The following is a 21,412-nucleotide window of genomic DNA, read 5'->3' on the forward strand; positions in this document are numbered from 1 at the left end:
ATATATTTGGACTTTTAGGTAGTTTGCAAAATTTCCAAAAAAAAGCTGTAATAAATTATGTCATTCAATTTTTTTTGTGTGTGGTTGGAAGTGTATCTCCAGGTTATATTTCTAAAAGTAGAATAGCTGGGTAGAAGTGTAAATGTTAGATATTAGAAAATATTAACTTTCATGTGGGTTGAACCATTTTGCATTCCCACTAGCATTATATGAGAGTGCTTGTTTACTCACAGTGGATATTGTCAAGCTTTTGATGTTTTTGCTAGTCTGATGGGTGAGAAATGGTATTTTATCATAGTTTTCATTCATACCCATTAACAGTTACTTCTTGTTTCTCCTTTCCTGCAGTCTCTGGCAACCACTAATCTACTTTGTCGCTATTATTGACTCATATTTAACATTTGAACTTTGTTGTTTAATTTTCTTTCATTAGCATATGTGAAATAATTCACTGAGAGTGCTTGACACTCGTTTAATGATAGAATACGTAATAGTTTGGAGGGTCCAGAATTAAAAAAACACACCTGAAAACAGCAGTGCAGAACACTAATGATATGACTAATGAATGAATCTGTCATTAAGGGAAAGTTATATTCAGGAATATGTTTTATTAACGAGAGAGAGAGAGAGAGAGAGAGAGAGAGAGAGAGAGAGAAAGAGAGAGAGAGGGAAACATTGATTAGTTCCCTCCTGTACACATCCCTACTGGAGCGCGAATCTACAACCTGGGTATGAGAGAGAGAGAGACTGAAAGAGAGAGAGAGAGAGAGAGAAAGAAACATTGATTAGTTCCCTGCCGTACATATCCCCACTGGAGCTCAAATCTACAGCATAGGTATGTGCCACGACCAGAATTGAATCGGCAACCTTTTGGTGCATAAGACTATGGCCCAATGAACTGAACCACACTGGCCAGAACTATATTTAGTGATCTTTTTAAAGAACCAGGTAATTCTACATTTCTTATTAGAAAGTATATGGGAAAAATACTGAAAATAAGAAAGGGCAAATAAAAGTAGGAAGAGTACTTTTTTCTATCTGTAAAATGAAAAAAAGTAGATATTAATGTCTACTTTTCAGAGTTGTTAACATTACATGAAATCCTGTCAGTAAGAGATACACTGTTACTCAGAAAAAGTTTATATAAATGCTATCCTACTTTTACATAAACATATATACAATTTAGCCTTATCCTTGATTTTGAAAAAGATATCCAAGCCATCTGTATAATTTCCCCTTGGAAGACTAAGATTTGGTAAAGCTTGGATTGTAACTTCAAACTTGGTAATAATAATTTTGTAATAACATATGGTAGCAGCCATAGTCTCCAAAGTGGGATGCTTAAGATGGCTCATTAAAGTACATGAAGAAAGTATTAGAATTTATATTTATTTTCTTAGTAAGAAAAAATTTAGCTTTGCAGTGGTGGCCCTCATTCTGTCAGATGGTCTAGTTAGAGTTATAGCTTGTGGCATCCTGAGGAAGACTAAAGGGGTTGATAACAGAAACCTCACCTAGGTGTCTCCTTTCCGATTATTGTGAAGTGCTTACTTGTGCCTGGGTTAGTTGATTTAAAGATAATATTATTTTAAAAAATAAACTTTTGACAATATTTTGTGATAAGTGATTATAAAAAATCTAGTAATACCCAAAGGTCACTATTTATATAGTGATAGATTAAATTTAAAGATGAATTAGATAGTTTTTCTACTATAGAAAGATCTGAATTTATCTTTTCTAAGTAACAGTATTTTTATAAATGTAAACACAATCTGTCCTTTGATGTTTAAAGGTAGCATTTTAGCTATTAGTGAGAAAGTAACTTCTTTTTAAATGAAATTTGTCCTGTGAAAATGAATGGTTGTAAACATTTACATTATTTTCTGACTTTGTTGCTGAAAAGCATGTGTCACTTATAAAATTGTTTATACTTTGAAAAACATTAGAAAAATACAGGAACAGAATTTTCTAATCCGTTTTTAAAACAGAGATGTCGTGAATTTTGAACCTATATTTATAAACAACACTTTAATGTCCTTGTAAGAAAAATGGACAGTTATAACTGAACTTCAGCAAACTAATGAATCCTACCTTACAGTTGGATTTACATATATTTGTGTATTTCTCTTTCTACTCTGTTTTGACATTAAAACTGACTTTAGACTAGAACTTCTAATTGCTGTATGTTATCTCTTTACCTCACTTAATTTCCTTTTCTTATTTTTATGACATATATGTTAGATTAGTATTCAGTAGTCCATATATACCTTGTGAATATGCCTATGATCTGAGTACTTAAGTTTTTCCCCCCATAATCAAAACTTTATTGAAAAATTGACATCAAAATAGGAGATCACTGTTGGATACTTACAAATTAAATGTAATTACATTATCCTGATAGATCAACTAGAATTACTAAACTGATAAGGCTTTTTGTGATATATCAGTAACCCAAATTCAGGAAGCTGTGTGGGTCATTAGTGTTGCTTTCTTCTAAATGAACACCCTTCTGTGAATCTGGCCTTTCCTTCTGTCCGCTGGCACAACACTTGAACAATCTATGCAAAGAACCACTGTCTGAGCATAGCTGAAAACGGTGGTGATCTTGTAGCAATCTGGACATTTTACATCCATAAAATAAGAATTTGGACTTTGAGCTAGCTGTTTTTTTTTAATGTTTTTTTCTTCTCCTCTTCTAAGGAGGGATGTAGTAAATCTCTAGCCAAAGGCATGTTGATCCTCTCGCTGGCGCAGCCCATCCTGATCTCCAAGGTGACACCCAGGGGAGCAGCACGAGATCCGATAGACTGAGTACTTAAGTTTTTAACTGATAGGATTGTGTAGTCCAGATTACTGTCTGCTATTGCAGGGGAGAAATTTGAAGTCTACATCACCTAATCAAGTGCTTTTGCAGTCGAGTGAAGTTTGAGCTCATAATGATGCCATACTCAAAGTAATTTATGTGTTTAACCAAATTTGTCAAGTTCACTGAAATATTTTTCTGCCTCAGTCTCTTTCTGCTCTCCTCTTCTGGGCTTCCAGTAACATGTATATTAGGCTTTTTGTTATTGTCCCATATGTCCCTGAGACTAGTCCTTTTTTTTCTCTTCATTTTACTTCTCTCTGTTCTTCAAGGTTAAGATAATTATATTGATTTATTTTGTTATTTACTGATTATTTGCTCTGTCATCTCCATTGTAATAATGAGTCTGTCCAGGCTTGATATATTTTTCACTTTTATGATTTTTCTGCTGAAAACCTGTATCTTCCATTCATTTCACATGTCTTCACCTTCTGAAGCTTAGTTATGATAGCTGCTTTAAATCTTTGATAATTCCAATCTCTGAGTCATCTAGGTGTTGGCATTTGTATATTGTTATTTTTCTTGAAATTCATCACATTTCTGTATGTCAAGTAATTTTGGATTATATCCTAAAGTTTGTGAATGTTATGTTGGTAGACCCTGAGGCCTGTTATATTCCTTGGGGAAAGTTAATTTTTTTGTTTTAGCAGGTGATCAACTTGTAGGAGGTGATTAAGCAGTGTCTGTAAGGCTCTTGTTTTCATGCTAATTGTGGAGGTTGAAAGTTCATGAGGCAAGCATTCAGGAAGAGAAGATGGATGTAAAGTGGAGGAGAGTAAGAATAAGCTGGAGTCTACAAGTACAAGTTGGGCCCACAAGGACAGACTATAACCCATGTCAGGTCTTGCTGGTTGCCTCTGACCTTGATGCTATGTCTCCTCCAGAAGTTGGGTTCCTTTGTCATGAAACTTAATACACACATCTGGCCCAGAAGTGTAAGAAGCTGAAAGAAAATTTAGGGGAAGGTGGGGCGGTGGTAGGTCCAGCCATTATGTCACACTATTGAGAGGAGCCATCAGTTGGGTGAAAATGTGTGTGAGCTACAAAATGGCTGCTACCGCACTTTCTCCCTTTATATTTCCCACAAAAGTTTTTCATGTGGATTACCCTAACAAGGTATGTACAGGAAGGGGATTCTGGGAAATAGAATTCAGCCTACCCAAGTTGACACATTACAGTTCCACCACTGTTAGATATTTGAGTTGTTTGTTGCTGTTGGTTACAAATAATGCTGTAACTTAAGTAGTGAGTATAAAGTGCTTTAAATGATTTGGCTTATTCAAATATATTTTTTTGATCACTTACTACATTCAGATAGATGCAAAGAACACAAAATTGATTAAGGAATGGTTTGTCTTTTGTTTCTTCAAGTTGGTTGGTACTCAAGACACTTAACATTTATGCCATTGCTATACTATAAGTAATGAAGTATATGTTGTTGGTTCTGTGAGTTGTTTTGTAGTGCTTTGCATCTATCTCATTGTTAATTTTGCCCATGGAACATGAATGTTATCCCTTATCAATGAGTGCATCTTATATTTGATCCTGTGCATAGTAGTTACTTGATTAATGATTGATAGATTTCATTTGCAATGATTTTTATATTCTGCTTGTCTAAACTTCATTGCTGATGCTTAAAAGCACTTCTGGTTAATTTTTAATATAGAGCTATTGAAGATTGATTGAAGCTGTCAGATTTCTAGGTGGGCAGGATAAGTGTAGTTAGTGCTCTTACTTTGGCTAATGAAGTTTTAAATTCTCTTTTGGAGGATTGTATGAAATAATGTAGAAGTTTAAATTTCATTATTTAAGTTAAGCAAGCGCAATGCTTTCTAAACATATTTTTATTGATTTCAAGAGAGGAACAGAGAGAGAGAGCGAGAGAGAAACATCCATGATGAGAGTCATTGATTGGCTGCCTCCTGCATGCCCTACACTGGGGATTGAGCCCGTAACCCGGGCATGTGCCTTGACCACGAATTGAATCATGCGTGACATCCTGGTTCATTGGTTGACACTCAACCACTGAGCCAGGCTAGGGAAGCACAATCCTTTTTATTTAACTTAAAAACTGATAGAAAATGTAAGGTCTTTAATTGATTTCATTATCAACTTTTAGTATTTATACATCTTAATTAATATAATATGTAACCATATCTAACTCAGTAATGTGTTTTCCCTTCTTTTAATTTGTAAATATGTCATGTTGTATCTTTAAAAGATAGACTTAAAAAAATCAAACCACAGTACCTTTATCATTCTTAAAAACAATTCACAGTAATTTCTAAATTTTATTGAATAATCAATGTTCAAAATTCTCTCATTGTCTATTAATTTTTTTTTTTTAGTTTTAAGTATAGTTGGGTTATTTGAATCATGAATCAAATAATGTGTAGGCAGTTCATTTGGTGTATGTGTCTCTTAAATCTTTTTCAGTGTCTAGGTTCCTTTCTCCTCCCTTTTTTCTTGCCATCTACTTTTTTTTCTATAGGATTGAGTCACTTAAAAAAATATATATATTTATTGATTTCAGATTGGAAGGGACAGGGAGAGAGAGATAGAAACATCAATGATGAGAGAGAATCATTGATTGGCTACCTCCTGCACACCCCCTACTGGGGATTGAGCCCGAAACCTAGGAATTGTGCCCTTGACTGAAATCGAACCCGGGACCCTTCAGTCCGCAGACTGATGCTCTATCCACTGAGTCAAACTAGCCAGGGCTGAGTCGTTTTTTTTTTCTGTAGGATTTTTTCACTGTCTGGATTCATTTTTATAAATTGATCAAAGCTTGATTAGATTATGACAAGTTTTTCTTTTTTTTTTCTCTCGTGTGAATTCCTTTTAGGCAGGCTATGTACTTACTACTGCATCCCAAAAGAAAGCGCATAAATCTAGTGTGTTTCTCTCTGTGATCTTAGGACCTGGGTGTGAGATTACTAATCCAGTGGGCTTAGGTATTATTAGCTTGATTTGGGTATTTTCAAGCTTCCTTGAAACTTTTACCCTTTAACAAATGGTGTTAGCAGTCATTAATAATCATTACTTAAATCCATTTTATCAGGAGTTCCAAACAGTGATGTTTTAAATTTCTCATTTTCTGCATTCATTAATTGGCATTTTCTAATATGAACAACTTTTTTTGGTGTGTGAAACTTTATTTTTTTAGAACTTCATCAAATCAAGAATTTGAAAAGACAGGGTAAATGCTTGATACTTCATCCTTGTTTTCCATTTTTCATAATAATGAGTTGGTTTCTTAAAGGGAATTGTGTAATAGCTTACTTGGCAAAAATTCACACAAATTTTTATTAGACATCTTTTTACTTAGGTTTCACCACACAGTTATATTAGAGGTTTTATCTCTACATTACAAAATGTATTGATTTTATACAATTTGCTTCTTTTGAAATATTAATGTAGAACAAAAAGATTAGAGTTGATACATTTTTTAAAATTACAGTTTTTGTCCTCTAACTTTGCGATTCCTTCTAACACTATAAGAAGATACTTGATCAAACTATTAACTTACAGAAAGTGAGTCTATGTAATCTGAACCCAGAGAGAATGTGACACTGAAGCATTTCAGAGGGTATATTGCCATTGGATGAAATTTCAGGTAGGAAATAACTGCATTGTTTGGTATCAGGTAGTCAAGTTAGTGTAAGCCACCTGATTGCTTTTAGAAAATGAACTTTTATTTTACACAAGGAGGCAGAGAAACTAGCAAAGACTTGCTTTAGTCTTAAAGTACTTGTTTTTCTTGGAATGGGAAATGCCTTTTATTTTTAAATGCACAACTTTAGAACAAATGTGAAACTTTTTTTTCATTTCTTATGGCTTTTATTTTTAATAGAAAATCTGTTAGTTACTACAAGAAAGGGTCAATTTATGTGTTACTTTAAGAGTTGCCAACCCTTTCTAACTACTGGTTTATCTTGTTAAATACTGATGTATTTTATTTTTCTCCTCAGTTTGAGACTTTGCCTCTATTTAACGCTTCTACAGTGTTTATTTTATACTTGCCATTGACAATGTTTTAGCTCTTACCTTGATACTTGTTGAAGTTATTTGAATACTGACTTAAATGTTATGTTTATTTAAACCATTGGCTAGCTTTTTGATATACATGTCTAAAATTTGAAATTGTAAAACCAAGTTTTATAATCAATCCTTTACTAAATAATCTGGCTTTTAAAAGCTGTTGCAGAGGTTGGTTCTATATATTATTACATCAAATGCCCATGAGATGGGCTCATTTGTTTCACTTTTGTAATACTGATGTTTTGTAAGCTGCTTGTAAGAAAATATAGAAATATATTATGCTGTAAACTTCCAATTATTTTCTCAGTAATTAAAATGGTTAGGAGGCACATTATGCCAACATGATGAAAATCAAAAATCAGTCTGTTATTCATCTTAGTCTATCACATTTATATATTTCTTCCCTAATCTGAATGTTGGCTAACATAATCATTGATTTGCCAAAAGTCTTCAAATGAACAATACCTGAAATGGATCTCAATTTTGACTTTCTTTCTTTTTTTTAATATATTTTATTGATTTTTACAGAGAGGAAGGGAGAGAGATAGAGAGTTAGAAACATCGATGAGAGAGAAACATCGATCAGCTGCCTCCTGCACATCTCCCACTGGGGATGTGCCCGCAACCCAGGTACATGCCCTTGACCGGAATCGAACCTGGGACCTTTCAGTCCGCAGGCTGACGCTCTATCCACTGAGGCAAACTGGTTTCGGCAATTTTGACTTTCTTAACATAAACTTCAGATTGCATCTTTGTTTTTTATAATGTGTAAATTGTTTTCCCTTTCCTCGTTGGGCCAAGCCAGTAACACTTATAAAATAGGAGATGAAATTTAGAGCTCTTAATTTTTCACTTGCTGTAGCTATTTGCTAAATAAATTTCAGTATATTTTATTAGAAAGAGAATGGTGTGTTGTTATCTAGGTACTTTCTAAACTGAAAGCATTCTATTCTCTGAATTTTATTTTGTTGGATATAAATTTTAGTAAAATGAGGAATCAAGTGTATTTCTGGATTGTTATCCTTGTGCCAACTATTCCTTTTGCAATCATTGGACTTTTATCAAGTGTGTCTTCTATTGAGTTGAGAAAAGTGGATATAGCCTGGAAGAGGTAGAAAGAATTGTTCTGAGATAACATCATGAAAAAGGCCTGACTTACTAGTATATCAGGGCCCTGCTATAGAAACAATCACTATTCTGATTGCCTAACCTGGGTCTCTGTGAATCTGGGCACCATGATTGACATTTTCTACGAGGACTATATGACGAAAGGAAATAGTTCCCCAATCGAACCAGAGGAAGGGAATATGAAAACAGTGCTTCCCAAAGAAAGGTAGTAACTATAACTATTACATCACTTTTTAAAAAATTTTTGGTTAATCCTCACCTCACTGATGATATTTTTCCATTGATTTTTAGGGAGAGTGGAAAAGAGAGGGAAAGACAGAGAGAAACATCAATGTGAGAGAAACACATCGATGGTTGCCTCCTGTATGAACCCTGACCAGGGCCTGGCTGGGAGGAGCCTGCAGCCAAGGTACATGCCTTTGACCAAAATCGAACTCAGGACCCTTTGTCTGCAGGCCGACGCTCTATCCACTGAGCCAAACTGGCTGGGCTATTCCATCACTTTTAAGGGTTACTACAAGGGTGATATAAACCCTAACCTGTTTGGCTCAGTATTTAAAGTGTTGGCCCACAGACTGAAGGGTCTTGGGTTCAATTCCAAAAGTCAAGGGCACTTACCTCGGTTGCAGGCTCCACCCCAAGCCTTGGTCGGGGCATGTGTGGGAGGCAACCACCAATCGATATGTCTCTCTCACATCCATGTTTCTCTCTCTCTGTCTCATCCTCTCCAAAAAATCAATGGAAAAATATCCTCCAGTGAGGATTAACCAAAAAAAAAAAAAAAGAAGAAAAATAAGCAAACGAACTTATGCTACTGTAGAGCTACATAACAGTTTTGGTGTGTGTGTGAGTGTGAGTGTGAGTGTGTGTGTGTGTGTGTGTGTGTGTGTGTGTGTGTGTGCTGAGAGACAGAATCTTGCATGTCATCAGAATCAGATAGACTTACTTCATTTTGACTCCTAACTCTGTCACTTCTTATTTGTGATTTTTGGGCAAGGTATATAATCTTTCTTATCTAGTTTTTGAATTTGTAAAATGAGACTAATAATACCAACCTCATAGGATTGTTAGAGTCTTTGAAAATAATGCCTCATATGTATTTCCTTCTGCAGTTTTCCTTCTCAGAAGTTTACAGTGTGATAGAGACAAGAGTTATCCTATTTAATAAAGAGCTAATATGTAAATTAGACTGAACAGCAGAACAACCATCCAGATGACATTCTGGACGAAGCCGGGGCTGCGAGGGTCGAGCCCTTTGCATGAATTTCATGCATCGGGCCTCTAGTGTAAAGATAACAATGCAAGGTAGTAAGTGTGAAATGTGTATGCCTTGCAATAGGCAAAGTTTTAATCAGAGTGGAGAAGCATTTCTTCCTTTTTTGTCTTATGTGGAAATGTCTGTTTGTAGAGAAGAGGGTTGAGCTAAACTTTGAAGTTTAGGAAGGGGGAGCAAAGACAAGGAGGTAGAATTTTAAAGCCTCTTGACAAAATTGGCTGGATCAGTAAGGTTGTATGGGAACAAGATGAGAGGGGAGGCTTTTGGAGATTTTTGTGGGGTGGGCAAGTGATTGGAAATTTATTCTGTAGGTAAGGCGTAGCCATGATGATTTTTGTAGTGGGTTTATACATGGTTAAAATGCTCTTGGGAAGCTTGATATGGTGGTAATGACATAACTAATTGGAATTATTGTTCAGTGAAAAAATTTTATGTATTTAGTATATTACTCATTGTAACTTCTGTTCATCCAAATCAAATTTTACTTACTAAAAATCATTATGTAGTTGATATTTTAGTTTTACTAGGTGAATAGTGGATCTCAAATAACTAATAGGAGCTTGGTGAAGGCTTATGTTTCTGTGTTGTTTAGATTTCAAGGCCATGAGGCTGTCTCTGGCCTCAGCCAGGGATTTCTGATGGCAAGATACTGAGCGAGTCATTTAAATATTAATTCTTACCAACGCTATCTCATTTTGACCCTATTCTTTGTATTTCCACTTGTTCATGCAGATAGAAACACACAGTAATAGATTTTTTTGGGAAATACTGGTTCTTTGGCTTTAATGTGCTCTTCTGGGAAAACCTGTTATGTTTGCTAAATACTCAGCTTCTAGCACTGTTTACTTTCCTGGTTTTATGTGTTAAACTATCTAGAAGAATCTTGATTTGCTGGTTAGCCAATTTGAACAAGTAAGACTGAAATCTATAATAATAAGAGCATAATATGGAAATTGACCGCACGGCTGAACAGTGGAATGACTGTCCAGACATCCTTCTGGACAACCTTCCAGATGAAGCTGGGGCTGTGAGGGCCTGCTCTTGCACGAATTTTGTGCATAGGGCCTCTAGTATCAACATAAGAACAAGGAAAGGCTTAGCACTTCTGAGAATGAGCTACAAAAATACCACTTGGATATTTTACTTTTTATGCCTTCATTTTGTAAGAGCTGATTCATTAAATTCTCTTTCCCTACACATTTTCTACGACAGCCTCCACATTGCTTTTCCCTTTCTTTGGGGGCAAGACACTCCACATAATAGATGAAACAGAAAATGAAGATGGGTCATGTGTTAAAGACCATATTTATTGATACATGTTAGTTGGCTGTAATATCTGATCCAGTGTTACTGATGGTATCTTTTCAGAATTTTCTGGTTATCAAATATGTGACTTTTTTGTCTTTGTTTAATATTTTTATAGGTAATACTTAGCAATTTGAAAATAAAAATGAATATAATTATATATCTTTCACCTCTGCCTTATTCCTGTCAGGAATTAAGAATCATGTCTAATTTGAATGCAATAGTATATGAGTATCCAATACACTTTTTAATCATTTTGCTTTGCTGTTGGCACATACGGTCCGGTCGTATAGATTCTTTATGTAGGTGTTTATTTACAAGGATTTTACATATTGAAAAAACATTTTAAATTACTTTTGTTTCTACTTTATTTTGGTTAGAGCACTATGTATTTTCTTCTCATTTTTTTTGCGGGGGGGGGGGGTATTAATCCTCACTAGAGGATATGTTTTTCATTGATTTTTTTTTTTTAGAGAGAGTAGAAGGAAGGAAGATAGGGAATGGGGATGGAGGGAGGGAGAAACGTCAATGTGCCTGGAAGGAACCGGGCATCAAACCTGCAACCCAGGTACATGACCTTGATCAGGAATTGAACCCGTGACCCTCGGTATGTGGGCCAATGCTCTAACCATTGAGTCCACTGGCTAGGGCTTTTTTTTTTTTTTTTTTTTTTTACTTTTTAAATTGAATTTATTGGGGTGACATTGGTTAATAAAATTATACAGGTTTCAGACCTGGTTGGTGTGGCTCAGTTGAGCGTAGTCCATCTTCCAAAAGGCCCCAGGTTTGATTCTCGGTCAGGACATATGCCTGGGTTGCGGGCTGGATCCTCAGTAGAGGTTGTGCAGGAGGAGCCAGTCAATGTTTATATATCATATCCATGTTTCTCTCTCTCTCTCTCTCTCTCTCTCTCTCTCTCTCTCTCTCTCTTTCTCTTTCTCTCTTTCCCCCCTTCCTCTCTCTCTAAAATCAGTATATATTTAAAAAATACATATATCAGGTATACAATTCTGTAATATATCATTACTATGTAGTTTTTTGTTGTTTCTTGGTCAGTCTTATTATCTATTGCATTTTATCAAATCTAAGATTTATCAGTTGTACCTTTGCCATTATTTTATTCAGCATTAAGAAAAAGACCTGCCCTGAGCGGTTTGGCTCAGTGGATGGAGCGTTGGCCTGCAACTGAAGGGTCCCGGGTTCAATTCCGGCCAAGGGCATGTGCCTTGGTTGCGGGCACGTCCCCAGTGGGGGGGTGTGCAGGGGGCAGCTGATCGATGTTTCTCTCTCATCGATGTTTCTGACTCCCTGTCCTTCTCCTTTCCTCTCTGTGAAAAATCAATAAAATATATTTTAAAAAAAAAGAAAAAAAAAAAAAGAAAAAGACCTGCCAATTTCAGTTTATGATGCCATTGATTGTAAGATACATTCTGGTTTTGAGGGTTCTTTTGTGTGTGTTTTTTTTTTTTAAGAATTGATGAAATTCAGTATATGAATTTTATTTAGGTTGCATAGGAATATAACAAAATATTTTTTGCTTTTACTATTTTATTTTTTGAAATTTATAGTTATTGTTCAAACTATTATGTAGTATGTTTCCTCCTCCCCCTAGACCCCATCCACCCCGCGCCAGCCACCCCCCACCCCCAGGCCTACAGCACTATTGTCTGTATCCATGGGTTATGCATATGTGCGTATAGGTTCTTTGGCTAATGTTTTCCTGTCTCCCCCTCCTTCCTTCCCTCTGAGATTTGGAGACATGGAAGCATGGAACAGACCAGACTGACAAAGTATTTTTTTTTAAATAAAAACAAGGCATTAGGTGTAATACATTATGTTGTTGATAGAGAAGTATGAATGCAACTGAAAAACTTTATTAAAAAATGGCTGCATTATATACAATTGTACAGATGTGTCCCAGTTCAGCTAATTCCCTGTTTTTGAAATTAGTGTGGACTTCTTTGTTTTTGAGAGATAGAACTTACATCAAACTAGCTGAAGTATAAGGTTGATTGGGCTGTAGGACCAGAATAGATAATTGAATGAAACTGTGAGAACCAGGATACTCTGGAACCAGGTGCTGAAAGTAGGAAGTTGATGCCACTAGAATATCTTTCTCCATTTGTGATGTAGATTGGTTTCTCTCACATATCAGGGATGATGTCTGCTATAAGCTACCAGTTTACATACCAGTTCAGCTTTTGACCCAGAAGGCCAAAAGCCTTTCTTTTTTACCTCTCAATTAAAATAACAATCTTTGTAATGATATTTATTGGTCTGATTTAGGTTACATTTTCACCCCTGAGTTAATCACTGTGACCACTATGTGCCAGGCTTGAGTTAAGTGTCCTTTCTATGGCTTGGGTGTGAGGTACTGTGACTTTATTGCTGGAAGAATGCTAAGAATGGAATGGGGCATTAAAGAAAGGGGTGTACACAGACAAAAACAGATGTTTGTTACAGTGGACATTTAGATTGTTTCCTGTTTATTCCTGTTGTTAACACAATTTCTTTTTCATATCTGATAAATCTCTCTACATATAAAAATTGATATGATATTAAAGAATATTGGTATGAAATTATAAGGATCTAAAAGTCCATAAAAGTTAGTATATAGATGTTTCTTTGATATAGTCTAATTTTTGCTATTCCTCAGAATAGGATTTGCAGAGTCTTCATATTATAAATTGTGAAATTTAACAATGCATTTTAAAATAGTTCGGAACATGAGGAAATGATAACATAATAGAGCTAAGCTGTTAAAGTGAAAGGGTTCTTAAAGTGTATGTGATTTTATGAACAGTTACATGTAAACATACTCAAACTCAAATACTAGAATAATTGATTCGATTATGGGATGCAGGACATTTTGCTATCTCTTTCATATCATAGGATGTTTTGATTCTGAGTAATGTAAGTTCAGTGGACTTCTGACTGGTTGACACACAGTGATATATTTCTGATTTTTAAAATATGTCATTGCTGTAAATCATTGGTTTGCTAGATTGAACTAGCAAGCTATTAAAGAACATGGCAATATTTACTGTAGATAAATGCAAATTTAAAAAGGTTCTGTGTATGAAGGTTTAAATGATTTATTAGCCTTCAGTGCACACATGAATCTGAAGTTATGTAATGGATTTAGAAAATTTCATTTCCTGTTTGAAGGTTCAAATTTGCATATTCTGTAATGCAAGGGTTTGATCTGAGTCAATAGGATATATAGTTAAACTCCATTTGATATAAGCTTATGCTTAATCATTTTTTTGTATATTATATGGCAAACCTATTTTTAGGTGCAGGGCAAGTGATTAAATAGACTTTTTTTTTTTTTGGCTTGGGTGGGGAAGAAGGCAGAATTAAAGAAACTCGGACTTGTATGTCTTTAGATGAAGTTGTGCTCAGGAGGTTTTCCTTGCCCTTTAATTTGGCTTTTATTTCCTGCCAATGAGAAATTCACCTAGGTTAATAAAGTTTTCTGTTAGTGGAGCAATTAATTCTATGAACAAAGTGACAACTCACATCAGTTACTTGTATTTTTTTTTTTTCCATATGGGCACTTTAATTTTCCTTATTTTAGTTACTTGTATTTTTAAAGTAACCTTTTTATTTTGAGATATTTGTAGATTTATATGCAGTTGTAAGAAATAATACAGAGATCCCTTGCACCCTTTTCTCAGTTTCCCTCAGTAGGTCAGTCTTACAAACTATAGCACAGAATTGATATTAGTACAACCAAGATACAGAAAATTTTCATTCACATAAGGATCCATGCTGTTGACCTTTTATATTCACATCTATTTTCCTCCTCCTGCAACTCCCCTTAATCCTGGGGACCTCCAGTCTGTTCTCCAGTTCTGTAATTTTGTCACTTCAAGAACTTTATATAAATGGAATCATGTGTTATATGACTTTTTGTTTTATTTTGGAACATTTCTCTGGAGATGCATCTAGATTGTTGTGTATACTAATAGTTCCTTTTTATTGTTGAGTAATATTCCATGGTATGAATAAAGCAGTTAATTTAACCATTTACCTGTTGAAGGACATCTGAGTTGTTTTCATTTTTGTTTTTGGTGATGATGAATAAAGCTGTTATAAACCATTTTGTACAGGTTTTTGTGTGAACATGTTTTCATTTCTATGGGAGAAATACCAGGAGTGCATTTAGTAGATGGTATAGTAGTTGCATATTTAGTCTTTTTAAAACACTGCCAAATGGGGTGGGGGCATGTGCTGGGGGGTGGGAGCGGGCGGGGAGAGGTCAGTGGGGGGAAAAGGAGACATATGTAAAACTTTAAACAATAAAGAGTAAAGAAACAAAACAAAAACCCAACACTGCAAAACTGTTTTCCAGAGTGACTGTGTCATCTTTCATTCCCATTAGCAAAGTATGAATGATTCAATTTCTCTGCTTCCTTGCCAGTGTTTGGTATTGTCACTTTTTTTTTTTTTTAGCTATTCTGATAGATGTGTAATATCTCATTGTGGTTTTAATTTGCATTTCTCTAATGGCTAATGATGTTGAATATCTTTTCATGTGCTTATTTGTCATCTCTATATCCTCTTAAGTGATATGTCTGTTCTTGTCTTTTGACCATTGGATTTTTTTTTGTTCTATAATTAGATTTTTTGTTTCCTTGCTGTTGAATTTTGAGATTTATTATATTTTCTTTTGTCAGATATGTGGTTTGCAAATACATTCTTGTAGTCAGCAGCTTATTACTTTATCCTCTTTAACAGGTCTTTTGGAGAGCAAATTTTAAAATTTTGATAATGTCTAGTTTATCAGTTTTTTTCCATTTATTGACCTTGCTTTTGACGTTAAGTCTAAGAACTCTCTTTACCTAATCCTAAATCCTGAAGATTTTCTCTTGTATGTTTTCCAAAAAGTTTTATGTTTTACATTTAAATCTGTGATCTGTACTGAGTTAATTTTTGTGTAAGGTATGGTACTTAGGTAAAGGTTCATTTGTTCATCTTTGGCAGCAATTTTCAACCTTTTTATTTCATGGTACACTTAAACTAATGACTAAAATTCTGTGGCACATCAAAATATATATTTTTGCCTGTCTGAAAAAAGTTATGATTTTGATTGACTTATACAAAAAAAGTAATTGCATACCTGTTTTGTTCCAGAATGACTTTTAAAAGAATCAGGTGCCTATACTTATGTATAAGGATTTTTGGTACCAAATATTAACCAATTAGACACAACCTTATTATGTGGTTTGACCAATAAGATGCAACTTTATTATCTGACCTATATATTTATGGTTCAAGACAGGGCATTCACAGGATGGGGTGAACAGTGTTAGCCAGGTTGATGGAGACTCAAATATGTCACCTACCTGCTGGCTGTGTGGAGGGCTCAGCAAAGGAACAATGACCTCTGCAAGCACCTCTGTCGGGAGTACATTGCTCCTCCAACTGTTGCCTGATGCCAGACAAGTTAGTTCCTCTCTGTATGTCCCTGGTGCCTTTTGAGCTGCTGCCCCAGCACTGGAACTCAGAGGGAGTGAGTTGGAGTAAGTTTGTGTGCAGGCCCTTTAAGAGGAACTGCCTGGGACTTCAGTAGCCCTGTCTCCCTCAGCTTTAATCCCCCTGGCTTTTACAGCCAGAGTTATGGGGACTATTTTTTCTGGCACTAGAACCCTAGGCTGAGGGGCCTGGTGTAGAGCTGGGACCTATCACTTCCCTGGGGTGACCTCACAGCCCAGATATCCCTCCTGTTTTATCTTTCACTAATAGACTTCACTAGTAGTCTGCTGCATATTCTTTAGGTATTTTCTGTAGAATACTGTAATACATAATGCATAAATATGTGTATGTTAGAGTTATATAAAATAGACCTTTGGGTAATTGGGAAAGCCATATGAAGTGAACCTATCTGAGGAGGGACGTCTGAGATATAAGAATATGTATGTACATTTTTATTGGAAATTTAAATTCTTACTGGAACTTTATCATACATTTTAATAAATTTTTGCACATTTTCTATTCTAATTCAGAGAATACTTTCTTTTGTGGACATTAAATGGCACATTTGTAAGCCTAAGTAGCCTCTTTCAGCTGTTGTTGATGGAGGAGTAGGTCATTTTGGTTAAGTCTCTCTGGAAAGGGTTGATATAAAGTAAAGGCTGATGGTTATGTTGCCAGCATATTGAACTTTCTTCTCTACTAGTAACTGACTAGGCAATGTATTATTGTATTATGTTTAATGTTAGGGATGATCTCAAAAGACATGTACACTAATGAAATTATGACATCTAATCTTACTCTATTCTGTATTTTATCATTTATTATTCATATACTAGAGGCCTGATGCACGAATTTGTGTACAGGTGGGGTCCAGCCGGCCTGCCCAATCGGGACGATCGGGCGGGGCCAATTGGGGGGAGGGGCCGCAGGCTGTTGGCTGGCCGCCCCACCCCCTGGTCGAACTCCCAGTAGAACTCCTGGTCTAGGGGACAATTTGCATATTAGCCTTTTATTATATAGAACTAGGGGCCCAGTGCACGAAATTCGTGCACTGGGTGTGTGTGTGTGTGTGTGTGTGGGGGAGTGTCCCTCAGCCCAGCCTGCCCCCTCTCACATACTGGGAGCCCTCAGGTGTTGACCCCATCACCCTCCAATCGCAGGATCGGCCCCTTGCCCAGGCCTGACGCCTCCGCCAGAGGTGTCAGGCTTGGAAAGGGGACCCCCATCACCCCCCGATCACTGGCTCTGGCCCCCGCCCAGGCCTGAGGCCTCTGGCCCAGGAATCATGCCTGGGCAGTGGACCCCCATCTCCCTCTGATTGCTTGCTCCACCCCCCGCCCAAGCCTGACGCCTCTGACCCAGGCTTCAGGCCTGGGCAAGGGGACCATCATATCCCCCCAAGCCCCGGCTCCGCCCCCCGCCCAGGCCTGATGCCTCGGCCAGAGGAGTTGACCCTCATCACCCTCCGATCACCAGTCACCGGATCGGCCCCTTGACCAGGCCTGAGGCCTCCGACAGAGGTGTCAAGCCTGGGCAGGGGACCCCGAGCTCCCCGTGGTTGCAGGCTCCGCCCCTGCCCAGGCCTAACGCCTCTGGCCGAGGCGTCCGGCCCGGGCAGCGGGGACCCGCAGCGGCAGCAGCGCCGTGATCTCCCGCTCTGCCTCTGCCCAGGCCTAACGCCTCTGGCCGAAGCATTAGGCCTGGTCAGGGGACCCCCAGCTCCCTGCGGTTGCAGGTTCCGCCCCTGCCCAGGCCTAACGTCTCTGGCCTAAGCGTCCGGCTGGGCAGCGGGGACCCGCAGCTGCAGCGGCCCCGCGATCGTGGGCTCCATTTTAGGCCCAGGCAAGGGACCCCTAGCTCCCGGGACTGCCAGCTTCGACCGTGCCCAGCTCCCATCGCTGGCTCCACCCCTACTTCCTGCTATCACTGGCCAGGGCGGAAAAGGCGCCTGATTCTCTGATCATGGCTGGGGGGCAGGGCAAAGGCGGCCCTGCCCCCCAGCCCTTAGCTCCCCCCTGGGTTTCCGATCACTGTCAGTGGCAGGGGGCTTCTTCCTGCTTTCCCTTTCGCCTCCCTACATTGTGCCTACATATGCAAATTAACCGCCATCTTGTTGGCAGTTAACTGCCAATCTTAGTTGGCAGTTAATTTGCATATAGCCTGATTAGCCAATGAAAAGGGTAGCGTCGTACGCCAATTACCATTTTTCTCTTTTATTAGTGTAGATAGTAAATCTCTGCCATTACATTTTCACTTGTAGAGTCTACAAATTGAGTTGTGTAAAATTCACGATGTGCTATTTCTGTTTCTAAGCTTGTCGGGGCACACTGCCATCTCTTAAAATTAGGCCAAAATAGATACTGTTGCTTAGTTAACTAACACCTGATATAGTATGAGAGGTGGGAATGGGGATATGTCACTTGAGATAGTTATAAATATATAAATGTTTCAATTTCTGAGAAAATGCAGCTAATGGCCTTAGCATATATATTAGTCAGGATATAGGTTTTAAGCTGGATATGATAGAGAGGCCCTAATGACAGTGGTGTAAACAAGATAAAAATGTATTTGCCCTTTCAGGTGAAAATTTGGGTAGTTAAATGGTCCAGAGCTACTGAGACAGTTCTAGGATCACTGGGATCCATACATCTTTCTGCTCTGTTATTTCAATAGGAAAGTTATAATATAGACTAGGGGCCCGGTGCACGAAATTCATGCACTGGGTGTGTGTGGGGGGGTGTCCCTCAGCCCAGCCTGCCCCCTCTCACATACTGGGAGCCCTTAGGCGTTGACCTCCATCACCCTCCAATCGCAGGCCTGGGCGGGGGACCCCCAGCTCCCCGTGGTTGCAAGCTCCGCCCCTGCCCAGGCCTAACGCCTCTGGCCTAGGCGTCCGGCCGGGGCAGCGGGGACCCGCAGCTGCAGCAGCTCCGCGATCATGGGCTCCGCTTTAGGCCCAGGCAAGGGACCCCTAGCTCCCGGGACTGCCAGCTTCGACGGTGCCCAGCTCCCATCGCTGGCTCCACCCCTACTTCCTGCTATCACTGGCCAGGGCGGCCTTTGCCCTGCCCCCCAGCTCTTACCTCCCCCCTGGGTTTCCGATCACTGTCAGTGGCAGGGGGCTTCTTCCCGCTTTCCCTTTCGCCTCCCTGCATTGTGCCTACATATGCAAATTAACCGCCATCTTGTTGGCAGTTAACTGCCAATCATAGTTGGCAGTTAATTTGCATATAGCCCTGATTAGCCAATGAAAAGGGTATCGTCGTACGCCAATTACCATTTTTCTCTTTTATTAGTGTAGATTCCAGCATGTTTCTCTAACTCTTGCCATTGTTTCAGCACATTCTGTAAGGAGAAGGAAAGTTGCAAAGAGAAGTCATGTTACCTTTCTTTTAAGAGTTATATATACCCAGAAGTTGCACATATTACTGTCCTCCTTGGTCAGAGTTTGGTCACATCACTGGAAACTTGAGGTAAAGCTGGGAGGTGAGATCTTTTGTCTGGATCTCATGTACCAAATTAGAAACTCATTAGGGAAAAAGAAAATGTCAATGGGGAGACATTATAGACCATGCCACGGCATTGTAATTTTCCCTCAGCTCCTCCCTATTAATAAGTTTCTAGTGCCTGTAAATGTGTATAGGGTCACTTTCTCTTAGGAATGGATTCATAGAGATAAATTGGATACCTTGAGATCAGCACTTTTAAAAAGTAAATACATTTTTGAAGGATGCAGATAAACAAAAGAACCTTACTCTTAGTTCATTTTGCAAAATGAATGGACAGGTCCAGAGAAAAAAGTGATTGTTACAAGATATCTAATTAGGAGCATAGGCTGTGATTGTAGTCTGTCCATTTTTTTCTATTATACCTTACTCTTGCCACATTTTTCAGGACAAATTTAGCACATTTTCAGGGAAAACTTGGCTTCACTTTGAAGTATTAGAATTTTCTAGTTGTTACAGACTTTTTAGTTGCATATATCTTTTGAAGAGAATATTATTTTTGGTTTATATGTATTTCTTGCTTTTCTGAAAAGACAAGTGACTTAGGTTTAATTACTAATTTCATCTTACACAACTTCATTAATATAACCATTGGTAAGAAGATAATCATCATGCCCAATTAAAGTTCTTAATACAAAAGTTGTGAAGGTTTATTTGAATTCCTTGATTAATATGCTTTAAAATTTCTATAATCTTGTACGTTAAACTATAACCTATAGAAAGCACGCTATGCCACCCAGAAGGTTGCTATAAAAATTGTTTATGAAGTTCAGGCCAAGACTAAAACGTGTTGAAATAGAGAGTTTTGAAAAATGTTCTATATAGCAAAGGAGACCAAATCATGCTAAAATGCAGAAAAAGACTATACATCAGTTTCCAGGCTACATTATTCAAAAAAATACAACCATAAAAAAGGTAATAAGATTACATTTTCACATTTCATGGCTAGTAAAGTGCATTAGGCTGCTCAGATATTCATAACTTACTGTGACATTTGGGAAGATTACATTTTGTAGTGCAGAGCCATTACTACAGCTCAGATAATAACTAGCCAGTGCCTGGACTTAGATTATGATCCCTGTCATTGGAAACAGATTTGTGTTTTGAAGGTTGATCAGTTTCCAATAACTATTAGAAAGGGTTAACATGACATACTGTAGACTCTGTATGTTTTTAGGTATAATAGATATGCGTACATATAGTATATCAAATATGCCACACATTTGTGTGTAGCAATTTCTGCCATCAATTTTCTCCTTGAAAGACATATTTTATAATATTTAAAGCAATGGATGAATATTTAAAACACCTGTCTCAATGTTGCTTTCACCATATCAACTCAATTTAAAAGCTGATAAAATATTTGGGTTGTCTTTTTTTGGAAATTACTTGCAAAAATTATTTTATAGCTTCTTGGAAGGGTGGTTAATGATGTAATAAACATATCAAAATGAAAGATTGATGTAAGTAATATTATGGTGAAGGTAAGGTCTCTTAAGTTAGTTGCAACTTGGAGCTATTTAGTTCTCTGTGAAGAATGTCCCAAAGTATATATACTAAGAACTCTCCCTTTGCCCTCTTTCCTAAAAATTATCTTTTCAGAGACAAGCACTAGTTTCTTGTGTATCATTCTTAGGTATGTGTCTGTCTGTATGTTTTATGCTCATATAGTAGCCTGTTATTCACACTTTTCCACTTTCATTTTCTCACGTAATGTATTTTATTTTTAAAAATACATATTTTTATTGATTTCAGAGAGGAAGGGAGAGGAAGAGAGAGTTAAAAACATCAATGATGAGAAAGAATCAT

General features: G+C 37.5%; 1 protein-coding gene, 1 long non-coding RNA gene and 1 pseudogene across 10 annotated transcripts in view; 1 reads left to right on the forward strand and 2 right to left on the reverse strand.

Annotated features, from left to right (window-relative positions):
- Positions 1 to 21,412, reverse strand: part of LOC132235471 (uncharacterized) — a 189,437-nt gene that overhangs the window by 92,535 nt on the left and 75,490 nt on the right. The window lies entirely within an intron of this gene.
- The window catches only part of LRBA (LPS responsive beige-like anchor protein), a 593,124-nt gene that overhangs the window by 27,194 nt on the left and 544,518 nt on the right, over positions 1 to 21,412 (forward strand). The gene's annotated exons all lie outside the window — the stretch shown is intronic.
- On the reverse strand, positions 2,478 to 2,807 carry LOC132234284 (small ribosomal subunit protein eS27-like; annotated as a pseudogene).

Source organism: Myotis daubentonii, chromosome 5, assembly GCF_963259705.1.
Source record: "Myotis daubentonii chromosome 5, mMyoDau2.1, whole genome shotgun sequence".
NCBI lineage: Eukaryota > Metazoa > Chordata > Mammalia > Chiroptera > Vespertilionidae > Myotis > Myotis daubentonii.